Source organism: Dasypus novemcinctus, chromosome 27, assembly GCF_030445035.2.
Source record: "Dasypus novemcinctus isolate mDasNov1 chromosome 27, mDasNov1.1.hap2, whole genome shotgun sequence".
Classification (NCBI taxonomy): Eukaryota; Metazoa; Chordata; class Mammalia; order Cingulata; family Dasypodidae; genus Dasypus; species Dasypus novemcinctus.
In genome coordinates this window covers 15003594-15022967 of record NC_080699.1, presented here as the reverse complement: position 1 = coordinate 15022967, position 19374 = coordinate 15003594, and the positions used below count along the sequence as shown (strand labels likewise).

Here is a 19374-nt window from a genome sequence, read left to right as displayed (position 1 = left end):
GCATTTAATACAATATTATAAACAGGGTTAAAAAAAATTCAGTTACCCTCTTTACAAGTCTTTTATACCAAGTGAGCCAAAGTTCAATGACTCTTTGATTTCAAATGTTTAATTCTCTTTCAGAGAAACTAAATAACAATTTATTTTGAATAGCAACTCACATAGCAATTGACTGTGAGAGCTACCAGAGAAGTCACTTTTATGACAGATCTCCTTTGATAAGCTCTGAACATAACAAAGGGCAGAAGAAGTAAAGAAAATATGAAAAGTCCCTTATTGCTTTCCTTGTAAATCTCCCTAGTAAAAAAAAAAAAGGCCTAGGAAACATCAGAAGGGAAAAAAAAGAGTTTGCCATTAGAGCATTAAACAGCACACAAGATATTTTAGATGGTCTACTTGGAAATAAAGATATCAACAAAATTAAATGTCATCAAATAATCAAAGAGTACTAATCTCCTGGGCTACAAGATATTTCCAATTTTTCAGTCTGCTGTTCTCAACAGAATGTACTGTTTGAAGGTAGAGAAAGAAGACATCAAACAATTCTCAAATATTTTAGTGTCAGGATACCTCCACACTCTTAAAGATTATGGAGGACCCTCATCAACTTTTGTGGATTATATCTACTTGACATTACTGTATGAGAAGTTAGTAAGAATGTTTTAACATTAATTAATTTAACAATAATAAACCCACTATATATTAACATAAATGTTTTAAAAATGAAAAACAGTTGTAATTTCCAAAACAAAAGAAAATTGCTTTATATTTTTGCAAGTCTTTTAAAAATGTCTAGCTTAACAGAAGATAGATGGATTCTCATATCTGCTTCTGCATTCAATCTGTTGCAATATGTTGTCTATTTGAAATGTGGGAAGAAAATCCAGCCTCTTGTAGTTAGATAGTAGGTAAAGGGAGGAGTAATTTAATAGGCTTTTTAGATAATTGTACTTTGTTGTAATGTGGAATCTGAAATCGTATCAATGGACTTTCGTACTTTGTTGCATTAAAATCTATTGGTCTACCTTGAACTTTAAATGGATCTTTAGTGCATGATTCTGTAACATCATGCATCAGCCATTTGGAAAAATACTGGTTCACTGAATTATGCAGCTCTTCCTTATGTAGATCTTCCACATGTTGACATATTATACATTTTATTTTTAAAATTACATTTGTTAAAATCACCATGAATGTTATCAGAAAAGCTTTTCAAGTACTGGGAAGCTGACGGTGGTACAAGCTTCCCAAGTTAAACATTGGAAAGTATTGGTAGATGTAAGTTTTTCAAAATTTTTGCTTAAAAGTTTGACTTTTATCACTGGTAACACTTTTTGTTTTCCTTGAAGTATAAGCAATTCACCATTTTTCTCTGCTGCTTTCAAAATTTTCTCTACATTATAGCAGTCTAGGAATGATTTTCTTTGTGTTCATCCTTCTTGAGACTGTTGAAATTCTCAGATTTGTTAGGTTAGTGTTTTTCACTAAATACAAGAGCTTTTCACCTATTATTTCTTCAAAAACTTTTAGGCCCCTTTCTCACTTCACCTTCCAGAATCTCAAGCATAAATACGTTAAACTATTTCATACTGTCCCACAGACTTCTTAGGTTCTATTAATTTTTCTCTTTAATCTGTTTTTTCTCTTTTTTCTTTCCTTTGAAGGTCTTTCTTCAGATTTGCTGTCCCTTTCTTCTGCCCTTTCTAAAATACTTTTGAGCTTACCTAGAAATATTTTTTATTTCAGTAACTGTACTTTTCAGCTCTAGAATTTCCAGTTTTTCAAAAATTTAGTTTCTACTTCTTTGCTGAGCTAGAAATTGATACCATATTTTCCTTTAATACTCTGAACATTTAAAACAGCTGTTTTGAAGTCTTTGGTAAATTAATATCTGTCTCAGAATCAGTTTCTAGTGACTTAAGAATGGATCATACTTTCCTGTTTCCTATTTCACTGTAAGTCTAATATTTCTGTAGAACATTGGATATTACAGATAATACATCATAGAGATGCTAGATTCTGTCATATATTTTGTGAGGATTATTGTATTTTTATTCTAATAAGCCTGGATTCAAATGGCAAACTCTCTCTAACCCATGGTATAAAGCTGCTTATACTTAATGTTTTGTTCTGGTGGCTCCCAACTGCTGCTTTTTTATGTTGGCTTCCTGTGAGTCTCCCCAGAACCTATAAAATTTGGTAGTCAGCCAAGGAATTAGGCAGAAATGGGCTCACCCTTTCTATAGTTTTCTTATTCCCAGGGATTATCCTAATTTCCAGTTGTTCTGTGATCTATACTATACTGGATTTTAATATCTAATAACATTAAAATGCCCCTTTAGGCATGTGTTATGAAGTAAATAGTCTTCACAAAATATCTACAATTTAGACAATAAGGGAAATAAATTAGAAGGGGGAACAATACAAACATCTCACTCAATGTTTCAGTGTAAATGTTAATATATTTGAAGAAAAATATTGATGCAGAATGATAATTTACTTTTAAGTAGATAAAATATTATTTGGGTTGTACTAATATGATTTTCTTTTAATTGACAGCATTCAGGACTTGCTATTACTTGACCTGTAAGGGAACTACAGTGTTGATATCATATCATATTGTGTTATTATATGTCTCAATTCTATGACAAATGAATTTATGTACGTAATCATTCCTTTTAGAAACAACTTCCAACTGCTAAAAGTGTGGGATTTAAGGCATTTTTATATTGGTTTTTGTCTTTTGGCTCATTCTTTGAGTTTTTGGAAATATAACTATAAAATGTATAGTTCCAAGTTCTGAAAAGTATGTGACCCCAATTAATGTCTTTAGCTCATTAAAAAAGAAAATAACAAAATACTATTATATACAACAGAAAACATAAATGTAAATAAGTAAAAAAGAGTATTAGATAATTAAAACATTCTAGAGAAAAATACTATGCTATATGTCTTTCTGGAAAAGCCTAGTTTAGAAGTAAGTACTTTCTATAGTATATAAGATCACAAAGAAAAGAGATGTTCTAGCTGCTCTGTCTCTCTATACTTGTGATTTTATGAATCATATAAAAGATAATTTATAAATATAGCACCATCTTCATTTTTCATCTCCTTTTGGATTCATTTTCATGAGAGAAAGCACAAACATTCTCTGATATACATATCATCTCACAACTGATTATGACACACCAGTGTGTTAGGACACCATGGCTGGAAACTCACTGCTGTAATTAAAGGATTTAAGTATTCTAGCAGGAGAATAATATAACTAAATAGGTACCTTAGAAAAAGAGCACCTTGGCAGCTAAGTGAAGGATGATTACAAGGTGTAAGATTTGAAGGAAGAATGATAGTTTTAAAAACGTCCATAATCCAGATGAGACATGAAGGATAAAATGAAGGAAGCGACAGTGGAGATGAAGGTCACTGCAGCAGTCTGATATTGTTTATGAATTCCAAAAATAGATATTGGATTATGTTTGCAAATTGGTTTGTTCCTCTGGGCATATTAGATTATACTGCATTTAGTGGTTCACTTTCACTTGATTAAATGAGTGAGGCTTTGATGGGGCAGCATCAGTAGGAAGTTGGGGGTCAGGACTCACAAAGAGACTGCAACACAGTGAAGGGAGTTTGGAGTTTTGATCCTGGAGCCTGGGAAGTAAACACACAGAGAAGCAAGTACAAGAGGAGGTAGAAAAGGTTCCATCAGACGTTGCAGAGGCCCCCAGAACAGAGAGGAGATGTTTGCCTGATAGTCTACAGCTGGCCTTGTGGAGATAGCTGAGCAGCTGAGCCTGGAGAGAAATGAGCCCTGGGATGAGAGAGACCCAGGAAGTCTGAACCCTTGCAGACAGCAGCAGCCATCTTGCTCCAACATGTGGCAACAGACTTTGGTTAGGGAAGTAACTTATCCTTTATGGCCTGGTAATTGTAAGCTGCTACCCCAAATAAATATTCTTTATAAAAGCCAACAGATTTCTGGTATTTTGCATCAGCACCCCTTTAGCTGACTAATACAGTCACAAACAGGCATAAGGGATGTAAAGGAGGGAGAATCAACTAGGCTATGTGGACTATATTAATTTATAATATATTTAAGAGCATTGGTCTGCACAGAAATAGTTTTATACCCTAGATTTATGTTAAATTTGTTCTAAGAAATCTGTTCACAGAAATAGTTTTATATCCTAGATTTATGTTAAATTTGTTCTAAGTTAAGTAAATACTATGAAGATGCCTTACAGAAATGCCTCATTCAGCAAATATTTAAGTAGCTATTACATATATCAGCCACTGTTCTAGGTTCTGGGGATGCAACCATGAATAAGACAAACTCCCTACTCTAAGGAAATAAATTCCTCCAGGGCAGTTATCTACAGAATCATGAAAATAAAAGCCACGTTCTCTGCTCTTTCTTGGGAATAGCCAATCAAGAGTGAATTGATTACACTGATCTTTCTAAATACCTAACAATCGGTAGTTTGGGGTCTTCAACTTGTAAATCCCCTAACATGGCTGCTTGATTGCTGATCCTGGCTACCAACATGCTTTTTTCTCTTCAGATATCTCTAGGTTGGAAACTGTGACCACTCTCCCTTCACTGACTAATCCCTCTCATCCCTCTCTACTCTCCCAACCTGTTCAAGACAAAGCAAAAACCTACTGCCACCACATACACACTCCTCTCTGAAGGCCTTGAAAAAATGAAAAAGTTCACATACACACAAAGAGATTGGGGTCAACTCCATGAACAGGCTTTTTCTGAAATACAGTTCTAAAACCTCTGAGGAAAATAGTTCACCTAAAATAGGAATGATTATTTTCTAAAACAGTTATTTGGCAGACTCAGTTAAAAACAGTAAGATGAAAATTATCTGAAAAAGAAATCATCTTACCCAAGTAGCTTTTAGTTTGTTTTTGGCTTTGATTATAAAAGAAACACAGATGTCAAGTGGCATTCTCCGACAACAAATTTACAAAAAGCTTTTAAATACATTGTCTTATTAATCTTCAAACCCTGTGAGGTAAGAAGAGTATTATTTTTCCCATTTTTAAAATTAAGAAACTGTGATTCAGATAACTAAAATGACGTAAGCAAGGCCACACAAGCCTAGACTTACCCTTGGTCTTCTCCTGCATCATCCTGTGTTCAACTCTGACCAGTAAAGCTTAGATATTTCTTCAGAATCAAGTATATTTTATAAACCTCATAGAACATATATGGGTGTTTTTTATGTCACTTTGTATGTCTCCATCTCTGCCTTCACCACCTTTTTCTCCCAAAATATCTTCTCTTGACAGGAATATTGTGCCAGCCTCCTAATGGATCTTCCTGCAACCATTAAAGTACATCCTGACCACCCCAATTCTCTGTCCTATAATCAGCATATTATAAATTTCAGATTTCACCATGTTTATCCCCTGCTTATAGCCCTTTAAGCCAAAGTTTCTTTCAGGTCCTGGAATAAGTCAAGACCCTTTCCACCCTAGTCTTCACACTTGCTATCTCTCTAGTGGATTGTTCTTCAGCCATTTCTTGTCTGGATAACTTTAAGTCATCAGATTTCAGATTAACCATTTCTAAACATTACTTCCTCAGTAAAACTTCCTATAGATTTCTCTTTAGTGCTTATTATACCTACAATGAATTCACTCTCTGTATCCCTTACTAGGTAGTGAGTTCCATTAGAGTAGGGGCCATGCCCTGTATTACTGCTCAATAAATACAATAAAAAGCACAGAGTAAGTTCTCAATAAATATTTTATAAATAAATTGGTATTTAATGTGAAAATATTAAAGTGGGGTATAAGCTAAGACTAATAACCTAAAAGTTATCATGCATCGTAATTGCTATAATGTACATAGGTATATACAACTTCCCACTAAAAAATACTTTTCTGTTTTATCAAACATAAATAACAATAAATGATAATGTACAGTGATTACTTTATTTACTTTAATTCAAATATTATTAAACAATGATGAAAATACAGATTATTGATAAGGGTTTAATACTAGTTAAATTTAAAATCTTATCAATGTATATTTGACCAAATGATTTTTTGTTATAATGGTCAACCACTTAACTTCTGTCCCAGATTTCTCATGTATAAAATGGAAATAATTTACAGTATTTAGGTTTAAGGATGTTTGTAAAGATTTTAATTGCAGATGTGTGACCAGTGTGCTGATAAGCATCTTAAGGGGAAAAGTGAGCAGTCTAGTAAAGAAAAATGAGTGTAATAATGCCTATAAAATAGCAAACAATAAATTCCCTTTAGAGAGTCGTGCAAGAAAAATTCCTTATGTAAGAGTCCATACATTGAGTGTTTATATATGCACAGAAGAATTTAGTTATTTCTACAGATATGGATTTATATATAATCAAGTTCTTGACCCTTATATACATTCATAAAATGAATGCAGAAACCTCATGCACTTCCTGCACCTTGAATCGCTTACAGAGTGCTAGAATATTTAGCCTACCATGGGCTATGCAAAAATGAGTTCATATGGCTAAGAGTTTTCAAAAAAGAGTCAGGAGGTCACCAGAGGGGTCGTGCTTATGTATATCTCAGCAAGATCCCAGAGACAGCCAAAGTAGGCACAACCCCAGGTACTGGTGCTCCTGAGGGTTACAGAGACACACAGGTTCTACGGCCATGGCATATGGCTCTGGAGTTCAGTGCCTTGCCTGTGCGCCCTATTTTGGAATTTGTGTTCCTGAGTGTGATGAAGTTGGACTCAGATGTGACCTTTTACACATGCCTCTTCTGTCACTTTTACTGAACCTATGATTGGTGCTGGGGTTGGTGTATACTCAGGAGACTTGAATCTCTGGACCCGCCATGTGCCAGCTGGGCCTTGAGCCTCAGCAGAGTTGTAACTCCTACTTTCCAGTTTGTTGGTCTTACCCAGGTCAGGTAAAAGGGAGGTGAAGATGATCAACCACCACACCAGGGAACCGAGAGTGCCTACAATTGCAAGCAGGAGAATTGCATTCACCATCCATGTGGGATCCAAGTCCCCTCTTGATATAGAGGTGGAGTGAACATTACCATCCCAGGGTCCACAGGATGGAGGAATAAAATATGGATTAGAGTGGACTTACTGGTATTCTACTATAGAACTATTGTGATTAATAATGGAAGAAATTGTAGAATTGATGTGGAGAAAGTGGCCACGGTAGTTGCTAAGGGTAGGGAGATGGAAGAAGAGATGTGATGTGGGGGCATTTTCGGGACTTGGAGTTGTCCTAAACGATACTGCAGGGATAGATGCTAGCCATAACCCACTGAATGGACTGGGGGAGAGTGTAAACTACAATGTAAACTATTATTCATGCGGTGCAGCAGTGCTCCAAAATGTATTCACCAGATGCAAGAATGTGCCACAATGATGAAAGAGGTTGTTGACAAGGGAGGAGTGGGGTGGGTGTAGGGTATATGGGAACCTCTTATATTTTTTAATGTAACAATTTTTTGATCTATGTATCTTCAAAAAAATACACACACACACACAAAGAACAAAAGGACCCTAACTTTGAGAAGCTAAAATTTTTAGAATAGAACACGGTTTATAATTCCTTTGGCAAACAGACAACATAAAGAAATGTAACTTATGTCTAAATATGTTCCTTTATATATGTATTTCTTTTTTCTTTTGAGTTTACAACCATAGCAAAAGCGTAAACAAAAAAATGAGATCCTGATGTTAAAATTGAGAGCATAAAATGTCTCAATAAGAAATGTAACATATTTGAAGCTCTGTTAAAAGAAAAAACAAAGTTATATAACTCTAGACTATTTCTGACAAAAGTCAATTTCTACAAATTGAGAAATGGAGAGAAGGGTTGATGGTGGGTGAAAAAGAAGTTTGTTTCCTGATACTATACAGAAAGTAAGAGCTCACTACTTACCACCAGAGTAAATTTTATTAGGCCAAACAGAAGTCAATGAGACTTCCTTTCAAACATTTTATTAATTAGTGGAGTGGAAGCGATATTGTATGTAATAGAGGTAGGATGAATGGCTGGTGGAGGCAAAAAGTGATGGCCAGGAGGAAGAGCAGTGGAGAGGTGAGATTTAGACAGAAGGGACAGCTCTTCCTCTGAAGAAGGAAAATAGAGATATAAAAACAAATTGGAGATGGCAGGTGCAGTCCACACTGGCAGCCCATTTGCTCAGTGATAAAGGAGATAATGTCATCCCAAACCAACAGTCCTGGGAGAGTCCTCGGAAGTGTCACTAATATCTAGAATCAATGACAATAAGAAAAAGCTAACATTTTAAAAAGACTCCTGCCAGACATTGTGTTAAGTATTTTATTAGTATAGTGTCCTCATTTAATTCTGACAACTTTATGAAGTAGGTACTATTATCATCTCACAGTAAAGGGATTTATAAACTTTCTGTAAAGGACCAGATAGTAAATATGCTAAGTTTGTGGGCCATGTATGTTCTCCTTTGCAGTCTTCTTTGACCTTTTATTTTTTCAAACCCTTTAAAAATATAAAAATCATTTTTAGCTCACAGGCCATATAAAAAATAGGTCAGATTTGCCCCATGGGCCTTAGTTTATAGAATCCTGCTACAGATGAAAAGGGAGATCAAGTAACTTACTTGAACCCAAGTCTGTCTACCAAAGTCTATGCCTCTTCCTTTTCACCAACAGATTTCATCCACGGAGAGTCAGGGGATGGGGATAATGGGGAATTTCAGTTCTGCTTAATAAAACCCTGCCTGCTCTGCAAGTAGGTATTGTACTAGGCTCCTGGGACTTCATAAGAGCAGTATAGGGTTAGCTAAGGAATGGGGTAAGAAAGTTGGCTAAGCCCGATTCTCAAACTTTACTGCTCTTTAGAATCAAGTGAAGTGCTTAAAAGTCCAGATATCTAAATCAAACTGAATAAATCATAATCTCTGGGGGTGGTACAAAGGTACTAGTATTTTTAAAAATTCCTCAGGTGGGATTCGCAATTGCAATCAAGTTTGAGAACAAGTCATTTAAAGAAATGATAACAGAAAAAAAGTTGAGTAAGAAAAACCTTTAAACCAGGGGTTCATAACTTTTTTTTCCTATGGAACCCTCTGCCAGTCAGGTAAAAATCATGGGCCCCTTACTAAGTCCACACTATCATGTGTATTCTTTGACAGATATATCACACCCATACTAACATGTCCCCACAAGAATAATGTTTTGGTTTTTTTTCCATTTCAATTCAAGCTCACGGACCCCTGGTTAAAAACCCCTGCTCTAAACTAACATCAAATCCACAAAGTACATGACTGCAGCAGTGTTTTTTGTTGCAGCATTTAATGAGAATTCAGAACATGAAAAACCCATTTAAAACTTCTTTTCTCACGGGCGGGCCTTTCCCTCAATACATTGGTTGGTTCTAATATACAACCAATATATTACAAGAAAAAGAGTATTTCATAAGCCAGAATGAGAACATAGTAAAGAATTCATATTAGTTTGTTTATATATTCATCACATCAAGCTATCCTCAATCAAATTAATTTCAGCATGAAATGATTTTATTTTTGTCACAGATAAATTTTAGGATTACAATCTAAAATGGTTTATAATTGAATTATTGTAATGTCAAGTAATGTTTAGTGGATTCTACTGTAACTTCGCTATACCACCTAAAAATGGCACAGATATATCTTTCCTCAAATGGAAGGGGGTTCATTCTAGAACCGTGCAGGTCATACTTAGTTGAAATCACCTAGCACTAGCCCTTTAAGTGGAAGGCACATAGAAATAGACAATTCCTAAAATCGAGACAGACTTCAAAAGGAATCAGAACTTAAAGCCCTGAAAAGCAACTACGAGACTTGAACAGTCTATACTGCCTTGTTCACATTTACTATTACTTTCTACTTGCCTTGATATTTACACATTTCCTTCTACCTCTTTCCTTTGAGTAGGCCAAGATGCATGTATCTGCCTCAGGTCATCACCAACTGAGTCTTTGAGGGTTCCTGGCTCACAGACTGTTAAAGTCTGTATCTAGTGGAGCCAGGACCCTGACAGTAGCAAGCAGACTCAAGCTGAGAAAACAGGGCTGGCACAAAGTGGCAGATCTTGTCTGAGTGCAGTATCCTCATACAGAGGTACACAAGTACTCCTGTAGATGCCACAAAGGCCAGCACTGGGCTTAATATCTGCTGATTCTGTCTTCAGGCTTCCCAGACTAGTGGCTGACTATAGCAACTCATGTTAAACTCACAAGAGTTCCATACACACCTCTTTAGTAGTGCTTCCCATACCACAACTGTGCTTTACTATCTCCCTCACGACAGTGTAAGATCCTTGAGGAAGACACTGTAACACATTGGTTAAGACCTGGGACTTCAAAATTAGTCAACCTGGGTGGGAATCCTGGCTCTACCACTTTCTATTTGGGTGACCTTTGGCTAGAAACTTAATCTCTCTAATGTTCAGTTCTCCCACCTGTAAAATGGGGAGAATATTAGTACCAGCTTCAGAGGATTACTATACAGATGAAATCAGATAATATACATAAACAAGTAGCAAAGTGTCTGGCGTACAATAAAAATTAAAATATACTAGATAATACTGTACTTTGCATTTCCATTCCCCTGGAATTTAGTGAAGTACATGATAAATATCTGTTGTCTGACATCAAACATAAATGGCACAGAAAGAAGAGTAGAAACATCCTTAATTTCCAAAAGACTCATGGTCATTGCCATATTTTCTTTACAGTTTTCCTAATTTATTGATTGTCCTGGAAGTGCTTGCTAGACAGTGATTAGTGAGAAATCAATTCAAAGTCTTAAATACAGAGAATTATCCTTATTACCTTTCTGTATATCATATAGCATTAATAAAATAAACAAAAGAACCTATAAAATTATATTTAAATTTTAGTTATTTAATTCCATTTAGGACTAGCCCCCCCCCCCCCCCCCACTGAGGTACTGGGGCCAGGGATTGAGTCCAGGACCTCATAAGTGGGAAGCCAGCACTCAACCACTGAGCCACACTGGCTCCCTTGAGTTGGTTTTTTCATTTGTTTGCTTGTTGTTGTTTTTCTAGGAGGCACTGGGAACTGAAGCCAGACCTCCCATGTGGGATGCAGGTACTCAATTACTTGAGCCACATCCGCTCCTAGGAATGTATTCTTTTAAAGTCTTCCTATATTGTGCATATAAATTAAAAGGAGAATGTCAGCTTTGCCACCTCAAAATTTTATGAGAAGGAAAAATTTCAAACTATAAGACATCATGAGGAACCACTTCTGATTCTAACACAATAAAGAATGTAGGACTGTGAAAAGGAGAAAACTATAGAGAAAAATGAAGAGTTCAAACTCATTTTGTTATCACTAGTCAAACTTCAAAACAACTCTAAGAATCACTGAGAAGATAACCTTTGTCACAGTTTTAAAATTTAAAATAAAAATGCTGAAATAATGATTGCTATAGATAGCCATCCATCTTCAGTAGTGGAAGACAAATTGATTTTCTGAGATTTGCCCAAGTTATAAATTCCAGGTACAAAGTTACTAATAGAAGAAATTATGGAAACTTTTTTTTTCTAAATTACAAGCACAAAATGGTTAGTGATATGAAACATGCCAGTTGAAAGTATACAGCTATTTACTAAGCCAAATATACAAAACAGTGAACACAGAAGTTGACAGTGCTGAAAAATTATTGTTTCTATACAATGATATCAGATGTTAATAGACTGGCCCCTTTATTTTTAATAATAATCATGTAATAATTAAAATACTTAAAAAATATTTTGAGTTTATTTCTGTCTCCCAGAAACTTTTCATAATGGTGATGCTGGGTTTCAGCTTATACTGATTTTAACACTTGGTTCCTTGGCATCTGGGCAAACTGCATTTGGTATGCCTCTAATAAGTACTGGCTGAATTGTATTTGAAAACTGCAACTCTGATCAAGAGCTCTTGACTCTACAACTAGGAGGAGACTTCTCAGAAACATTTCTGTCCTTCCTGATATTCAGCATTAATATATAAAATTGGCAAAGCAAATGAAAAGAAGGTAACGTATTTCAGCTCTGGCCACCTAATCATATAGGAATCTAAGAAGGTAAAAGGGAATGCAAGATGTTGGGGAATTACAAAAACAATATCCAGGGGAAATAGGTAGGAGAATTCAGGCAAAATCCAGCTTTTTACAGAATTTGTACAAGAACTTACCCGAATTCCTTTCAATACCGTCTCTTTTTTACAGAGCATTCTAAAAATAATATAAGTAATACATGAAGGTAAAACAGTTAAGAAAGGCAGGCCAAGGGCTGGTATATGCATATTTGACGACCCAAAGAGCAAATCAAAATTTGAAGGCTCTTCAGAATTTGTAATATACATTCAACAATTGTTTATCACCGAGTTAGCTTTGCTATACAAGAAGAATGTAATATGAAACACAGCATGCTGGTGAGGGACTGATTTAGCATTTTAACCTTAAGACGTAGCAAAATAAAATTTCTACTAAAACTGCCTTGCACAAAATTCATTATACTTCCTAAACTGCTTACTTACCTGCCTACCTAGTTATATGAATATCTCACAGAAGCCTACAATGCTACAATTTAATAATACTCTACTAAATAATGTACATCCAATTATTGATCATCTTTGTTACTCATTCTCTTTCCAGAGGAAAGTTACACTAAATAAGACGTTAAATAAAATAAAAATTGCAAATTTAGTTTGTCATTATTCTCAAAATAAAGAACACATTAATGCGAGATGAGTCACAAGATCCTGATTTGGTTTTCTGTTCTACCACTGACTACTTGTGCGTCCTTAGGCAATTTAATTAACTCAGGGAGTTGCAGTCATTCACCTGTATAATCTAAATACTGACACCTACCATTCAAGGTTGTTGTGAGGATTAAATGAGAAATGTATGTGAAGACATCCACATTAAAATTTATCATAGCCATTAACAGACCAATGTCATTAGCATGTGTACCAACTGAGAGAAAACATTAATTCCAGCAGTTTGGTTGTCTTATTCTTCTTAAATACCCTTCTGCTTTCTCCAAAGCTATGTCCAACATGGGCAGAAATGTGAAATAGATTTAACTCTCCCTAGGAAGCAGTATATTCACAGAAGAATATATTTTAAAAGATATTCATGGAAAATATAATGGAACCATAAAAATGACTACAAGTATACAATAGGTGAAAGTATCAAGTTAAAATGAACTACAGTACTTGCGGGGAAGTAATTTAAGCTTAAGTAAAGGTACTACTTATAAATCAGGTAGTAAGTAATTTGAGTTTTCTCCATCAAAATTTGATTAATGGAATATTACTCAACAATAAGAATGACTGATATCTGCAACAACATAGATGACTCTCAAATGCACCTCACTAAGTGAAAAAAGCCAGACCTAAAGGGCTACAGATGGAATGAGTCAATTTATATGACACTCAAGAAAAGTCAAAACACTAGGAATTGAAAACAAATTGGTGATAGGAGCTGAAGTTGAGGGGAGGCAGCAAGGGAAATTTTTTGCAAGAATGGAACTATACTATATCTTTGACTATGGTGGTGGATATGTGACACTATGCATTGGAAAACCAATAGAACTATAAACTATAAATTGTGAATTTTACTGTATTCTCAAGTAAAAAATAAAAAAAGAATGTTTTAATGACATTTAAATTAGTCTATGACCTGTCAGTCCCACTTCAGGGTCCAAAATAAATGAAAGCAGGGACTTGAACAGATATTCACACTTTGGTGTTCACAGTGGCATATTCACAATTGCTAAAAGGTAAGAGCAAACTAAGTGTCTATCAACAGATGAATGGATAAATAAAATGTGGTAGATATATACAATGGAATATTATTCAGCCATAAAAAGGAATGAATTTCTGATACATGTGACTATATAGATGCACCTTGAAGGCATCATGTTGCATGAAATAAGCCAGGCACAAAAGGACAAATATTGTATGATCTCTTTGATATGAAATAATCAGAATAAGCATATTCAGAATCAGAAAATAGAATACAGGTTACCAGGACCAGGGTGGGGTTGGGAATTGGGAGGTAATGTTAAATAGGTACAGTTTGTACTTGGGATGAGATGGAAAAGTTTTGGTAATAGATGGTAAAGACGCGCGCACAGCATTGTGAATGTAATTAACAGCACTGAATTAAATATTTGAGTGTGGGTAAAAGGGGGAATTTTAGATTATATATTTGCTACTACAACAAAAATTTTTTAAAAAACCATAGGACATACAACACAAGCAGTGAGCCCTAATGTAAACTATCGGTGACAGTTAATAGTATAATTACAATATTGTTTCATCAATTATAACAAAATTACCACACTAATGCGTTGTTAGAGAAAACTGTGTGTGTGGGGGGAAGGGGAATGGGAACTCTGTATTTTCTGCATGATTTTTCTGTAAGCCTACAACTTCTCTACTAAAAAAATAAATCAGAAATCGAATGAATTCAATGAGGTCAGGTTTTGACAAATGCACATGAATGAATCTAATAGAATGTAAAAACCAACTAACCATGTGCATTCTAAAAGGTTGAAATGCTTAATAGTAGGGAAATCATTCTTACAAATGTAAAGAATACAAACCATGATGGCACTCTTCTGAGAAAAGATATGATTTTGATGTTATTGAATGAGATGTCACTTAATGAACATATCAAACCCAAAACATTTTTTCTATTTTGATTTCATAGAGAGAGAAGTTCCATAGTCAGCTTCCTAATAGAGAATACCACATTCAATGCCCAGCTTTAATTTTTTTAAAAAAATCACAATAAAAATTTTTTCTTCCTCTTTTTTTCTCTCTCTCTCAATATTGTTTTGTTTCTCAATATCATAGCAACAATGTCTTCTGGAGCAGGGAGGAGGGGTCAGAAAGAGACCTAATGGTGAAAGAAACTCCAATTGGAAAATAGTTTGGAAAACCTCAAAAGGTTAATAACAGAGTTATCAGACAACCCAGCAATTCCACTCCTAGTTATATAACCAAGAGGACTGGAAACATAACTCTACAACAAAACAAAACCAAACAAAACTTGTACATCAATGTCCATAACAGTATTATTCATAATGGCCCCAAAGTGGAAACAATGTAAATGCCCATCAACTGATGAATGGGTAAATAAAATAAGGTACATCCATGCACTAAATATTATTCAGCCATAGAAAGAAATGAAGTACTGCTATATGCTATAACATACACGTACCTTGGAAACATTATTGCATGATCCTATTTATATGCAATGTCCAGAATAGGCAAACATGGATTCAAGAGACAGAAAGTGGGTTAGTGGTTGCCAGAGTATAGGGGAGGGAGGATATAAGAAATGACTGCCAGTGGGTACTGGAATCTGGAATTAAACAGTAATGATGATTGTACAACATATGGATGTAGTAAAACCATTAGATTATATACTTTAAAAGGATAAATTCTGTGCTTTGTGAATATTTCAATTTTTAAAAAAAGATTAAAGGATACTTAATTTTAATATAAAGCTGTAAAAATTTTAAATTACACTTTTTAACAATAGGCACATAGGATTATTTAAAACAAATTAATAACAAAAATTCTCTTTAATTCCTATGAAGTGGTAACTCCCAATATAGAGTGACGGCAAAATAGAGAGGAAAGGAAGAAGAAAAGGCAGCACCGTGATGTCAGCTAAAGCACTCAAGCAAAATCCAACACATGTATTAACACTTCCTCTGTTTTCAAACTGCATTAGAGTGGCTTAAAGTTAGGAAACAAATGAATTATTCAAATTCTCATTCTCAATAAGGAAAAAAAACCATCTTAACATTTTGTCTTAAAAAGAGGTAAGGGTAATATCCCCAGAAGTATTAATATTCTCATTATATTGATTCATATTTGAAAACTGAGGCCTAGAGGATCTAAGTAACATTTTCACTGACACAGAGTTTAGATGATAAAGTTAGCAAGAAATCCAGGCGTCTAACTTCCAAGTCCATCCTTTTTCCCTTATGTCACACTCCATATAAGAGCTTCCGATAAAGACCAAAGTTTACTATCCAAGGGTCTAACAAACGAGCTCATTTCTGGCACTTGTCCTGGGAATCTACTTGTGAGGTTTTCCTGAAACAAATTATTACAGTGGCTCAATCACAGCTAGTAGGCATATAGTTTTTGGCCTTGTCTGCTTAAAAGAACATCCAAGTTATCAGCAACAAGAATGCACACATTGAAATCCTGATTTATGTTGCTGGTTGGTTACATTTGTCAGCTCTGTAGTATTAAAGGAAGCACTGTCATGGGTTATAGCCCTCTGAGTCTGTCAAGCTCTATAGTTATATTTTTTGTTAGTGATTGTATTCCTGGATTACACAGTCTCAGAAGATTGGTCATATGAGAACCCAAGAGTGTGGGAAAGATTATATCAGACTCATCATCACTAAAGAAGGGCTGATGATATGTCTATAGTAGCATCTTTCTTCATGAAGAACAACACAGTCCATTCATTAATCTGCCAAAATAAACATTAACACAGTTATATCCATAAGCTCTATGCTTTCTAAAGGTCGTCCAGAGGTATTTTTTGCTCAAGTTCTTTCAGTATTCAACATGTTACTTACCATATTTTAAGGCATTTAAAATACAATTCAATAATGATTTTTGAATGCCCTAGATATTAAAACCCTGCAGACAGGTTATAAAATATTTTGGTTACTGCCTAATGAGAAGGAATTAGCCCTATCAGGTATTTGTGCTGATTAGCCTATTTTTTTCCCCCTCGTTTATAATTCAGATAAGGATCATAGAAGGAAAATTCTTTATAGAGCAGTTGCAAGTAAAATATTTAAGACTTTAGCATATGCTTATGAGCTTCCTTCCAGTTTAGTCAGAACAAAGGGATGCTACTTGAGGTCCTCTTTTTTTTTGTAGAAACATTTCAACACAATCCCAGAACATTCACAAAACTGAAAGAAACGTACACAGAAGAAAATATCTCGGAAGATATATGTACACGCAAAATGCAATGCCTGGTCTTAACAGTGGAAATAAATTCTTTAATAAAAAGCTAGTTACATATATAGAAGATAAACTTTTTAATATAATGCAAATGAATGTCTTCTAATACAACACTTAGCTAAGAAAAGAAAAATGTGCTGCCTTCTCACTTGGTCCAGGGATCAAAGACCACAATTAGCTTCTGAATTAAATTTATGCAACAAATACCTACTGAGTGCTTACTATGCATAAGGGACTTTGGGGGATACAGAGATCAGTAAGATCTCATCTATATTCTAAAAAGTGCCTCGAGACTATCAAAGTCAATAACGTAGGAACATATAACATTCTGAAAAAAGAAGGAAGTAATATATGTTCTCCAGGAGAGACTGTATCATTAAAGTGCTACAGAAAGTCGGTCAACGGATAGCTAGTTCTGACTCTGGAAGAGGGATATGGTGGGGGTAGATATGGCAATGCCAGGTGGTGGCACCAAGGAAAGCTTCCTGAGGGGACTGTCATTTAAGTTCTCTCAGGTGAAATAAGAATTTGAACATGTAGAGGTCACAAAGAAGGGCATTTCAGGTAAAGCTGTAGAACAACAAAGGCATAAGGCATGATTGTGCAGGCACATAGACGATTGACACCAGGAAAATAACAAGAGGCACCCTGTCCCCTTCCCCCAAGCAGAGGTAGCCTCTTGTCAGAGAGCAGCGCTTGGGAAGCAGAACAACAGCTGGATTTTAGCTCCCATTTACTCCCTTGGTCAGGCATTCCTGCATAGTTAGCACGCTAATAATCAAAAAGGGCAACCCTGGGCAGGTGTCAGAAGAACATACAGAAGATTGGTATTGCTGAGGGAATGTTATTCAAAATGTGGTCCCACCATTCCAGTTGTGTGATTTCAGGTAAATTGTAATCTTACTGGGGCAGAGTTTCACTATCTGGGAATTAATATGAGATTAATAACTAAGGAGTGACTATATAGATTAATGAAGAATTAAATATAAAGTGCCTTGTACCAAGTTTAACCAATGTAAGCATTCAATAATTCACAGAAGTTGTTTGTTTGGCAAAAGGGAAGCTTTAAATAGTTCTAGAAAGGTAGGTTGGGCCTGGAATTCTGAGTTAACACATCTTTGGATGCCTGAGGGGTCAAATACCTATGTTGGAAGACATGTTTTAGTCAGGTAAAGATGAAGCTTAATGAAATAAAAGAATTCTCAGTATTGTTGAGCATGTCATTCTGTTGGTGCTTGGTTGCCAACTAACCAGGAAAAGGAATTAATTTTTTTCTAATATTAAGTCCTCTTCAGTTTACAATTTCTTTCTCTCTTTTTTTTTTTTTCTTTCAAGTCCAAGGAATTTAAAACAGATATGGCGGCGGACTTGGCCCAGTGGTTAGGGTGTCCGTCTACCACATGGAGGTCCGCGGTTCAAACCCTGAGCCTCCTCGACCCGTGTGGAGCTGGCCCATGCGCGGTGCTGATGCGCTCAAGGAGTGCCGTGCCACACAGGGGTGTCCCCCGCGGAGGGGAGCCCCACGTGCAAGGAGTGCACCCCGTAAGGAGAGCCACCCAGTGCGAAAGAAAGGGCAGCCTGCCCAGGAATGGCGCCGCACACAAGGAGAGCTGACACACAAGATGACGCAACAAAAAGAAACACAGATTCCCGTGCTGCTGATAACAACAGAAGCGGACAAAGAAGATGCAGCAAATAGACACAGAAAAAAGAACAGACAACCGGGGTGGGGGGGGGGGGAAGGGGAGAGAAATCAATAAAAAAATAAAACAGATATAAGGTATACAGTCTATCTTCCAGTTTTTTTCAGTTGTCACATTTTCTTTTATGAAATAATAATGATTTTGTGTGCTTTTAAATGATCCCAATGAGAAAATATAAAGAGGTAGCAACACCTGTAGATCCCTTATTTTCTGTTTGTTTTCAAATGCAAAAGTGTGAGAACCAACATAAGCAAATCTCTGCAATTGGTTTAAAAATCAGCATGGAGGTGTTATAATTTCAGTCCAAGATTACAAACAAATAGTGTTAAGAAATGCCTGCTAGGGAGTATTTCCGGTGAAGATGGTAGAGTTGGGAGCTCAAGGACTCAGTCTTTCCACCAAATCCACGGAAATGAACAACTGGAACTGCAGGGGCCAGAACATTGTACAACATCCAGGGAAGACTGGGAGGAAGAGGCTGATATACTCCACTGAATAGCAATAAATTGCTCTCTCTGCGTGGTAGTTACCAGTGCCCATCCCCAATTCTTACAACTGACTGCTGTGGGGCACAGTCCCTGGCTAGCTGCTGGTGACAGGAAAGGACAAAAAAATCCTCTTCCCCGAGAACAGGGGTGGGC

The 19374-nt window shown here is 35.8% G+C and overlaps 1 protein-coding gene across 1 annotated transcript in view; it reads right to left on the bottom strand.

Moving 5' to 3' along the window:
* Positions 1 to 19374, bottom strand: part of DDX10 (DEAD-box helicase 10) — a 366232-nt gene that overhangs the window by 35133 nt on the left and 311725 nt on the right. The window lies entirely within an intron of this gene.